General features: G+C 37.3%; 1 protein-coding gene across 1 annotated transcript in view; it reads left to right on the top strand.

Annotated features, from left to right (window-relative positions):
• The window catches only part of srp68 (signal recognition particle 68), a 57867-nt gene that overhangs the window by 27910 nt on the left and 27729 nt on the right, over positions 1-2228 (top strand). The window lies entirely within an intron of this gene.

The raw sequence follows: 2228 nt of genomic DNA, 5'->3' as shown, positions 1-2228 counted from the left end.
TTGTTGAACGCCGCGCACAAATGAAGTCGCTGTCGACCGGCTTACGTCACTTCTTAGTACACACTGTCGGTGCGAATGCAACCCTTTAAATGGTACTGGGAAATAGTTCGCGCAAAATCGTCCCAGTACTTTAGTACTGTACATTTAGTTCTGGAACTAAAGCGGTGCGAAAGGCCCTAATGACCACAAACGTCCATTTAGCAGAATGCAGAATAGATGCTGTGTAGGTCTGGGCGATATGGCCAAAAAAATCATATCTCAGTACTTTTTGGCTGAAATGCAATATATGGTGTATATATATCAATATTTTCTACATTTTCTATTTGGATAAAAAAAAATTATTTTCTTATTTAAACATCCTGCCCAATGTTTATATTAAAGGCAATGAAAACAAATATAGTGAAATTATAGGCTATGCTATCCATTATGTGCAAAAAAGGGGCTAAAATCACATTACATTCTAACATTGTAACATTCAAATCTAAAAACAAAAATAATGCTTTGTAAAGCAGAAGTTCAATTCACTAAACTAAAAATGAAAGTAAATAAACACAGGGATTAAAGTTTTCTGTCGCTACGACGGATTGCCGTCAACTGGAAAAAATGAGTGGAAAAGAAACATGTAGCGCATTGTTGTTGTTCTGCTGGTGTTGTGCCGAATTCTGCACCCCTTCCAGATTATGCATCCCCTCATTGAAATCGCTACCTGATTGCCTAATCCCAACCCCACCCCTAATCCTAACCCCTCCCCCACACCTACTCCTAAACCTACCAATACTAGGGGATGCTTTATCTGGTAGGGTGCAGAATTCGGCACGACACCGGCACACCAAAAATCATCCTTGCCACGGCTGCAGCTTCTCAGTGACAACATAGTGACACCGCTCGCATCATTCACAGACGGGTTATTAGCAGAGAACACAGTGCAGAATTTAAAATTTGGCTCAGGATTGCGGCTATTAATAATTCTGCCGGCACACCAAAAATCATTCCCGGCCACGGCTGCAGCTTCTCAGTGACAACATAGTGACACCGCTCGCATCATTCACAGACGGGTTATTAGCAGAGAACACAGTGCAGAATTTAAAATTTGGCTCAGGATTGCGGCTATTAATAACAATTCTACTAATTCCTGCAGGTTCCGCGCTTATAACGTGATGACAGATGATGGAACGTATCATTTGCACGTGCTTTTGAGTCTTTTGAGTCTGGTTTTGAACTCACTCGCGCGCGCGCTCTCATTTTCTGTGCGCCCACAGATCGCGATAAGGAGAGTGACAGCTTTTAATAATCAAGGGTGTTTGCAAATGTGATATTGATTTAATACAACTGTTCATATCTGTATGACAGTATATTCTGCAGTTCTTCCCTGCTGTACCGAATATCTATACTTTTCAAAGTATCATATCGAAGTTAGAAATTCAAATATTGTGACAAAATTAATTTTGTAGGGTGCCACAAATTTGTTAAAATTTCCAAAGGGTGCCGCGACTAAAGAAAGGTTGGGAAACACTGCAATAAACAATTACTGCCTGATTTTGCTCTATTTCAAAGAAAATAGTTCCAAATAAAGTAACAGCTGAGCCGCTGCGCATTTCTAAAGGCAAACACAGCGATGTTTCATTCATGGATAAAAGTGCGTTTTTGAAAGAATCTAGTGAGTCAGTGACTCATGATTACCCATTCATAAAGACAGTCGCTTCATTCCTGAATGATTCAGCCATTCAATTGAATGAATTCTTCAGTGATAAAATCAGTGACTTGCCGCCACCTGCTGGCAGATTTTGTTTCATTTTAATGTATAATTTCAGTTATTTAAATCATTTAATGTTTCTGTATTCAAAATTTTATATTTAAAACATTAATCTCCACATGAATTTATGAATTTAATTGCACTCATGCCACCTCTGAACCTCATTAAACGTCTGAAAATGTACCTACAAGGCACTTTTGTGTTCTTCTGTGCTGCCTCTGTAGTACAAATTAATTTTTTATTAATACTAATTTCATATGATTGGTAACTTATTTGTCTTATTCTACTTATTATATTGTTTTAAATATAAATTTTAAAAAGCTTATAAACATACATTTTTGAATTTGACAGATGAAAATGATGCCATTACAAAGGTAAAAAGAAAATACCCCTGTAAGTCACTTTAAGGAGTCAAATGTCACCTTATATTAGGAAGGCAAATTTTTTATCAGAATTTTTGGTTATCGATCAATTA

This window comes from Sinocyclocheilus rhinocerous, unplaced genomic scaffold, assembly GCF_001515625.1.
Source record: "Sinocyclocheilus rhinocerous isolate Xijiao unplaced genomic scaffold, SAMN03320098_v1.1 scaffold3526, whole genome shotgun sequence".
Taxonomy (NCBI): Eukaryota; Metazoa; Chordata; class Actinopteri; order Cypriniformes; family Cyprinidae; genus Sinocyclocheilus; species Sinocyclocheilus rhinocerous.
The sequence above is the reverse complement of the archived record's forward strand: the minus strand, read 5'-3'. Positions and strand labels throughout refer to the sequence as shown.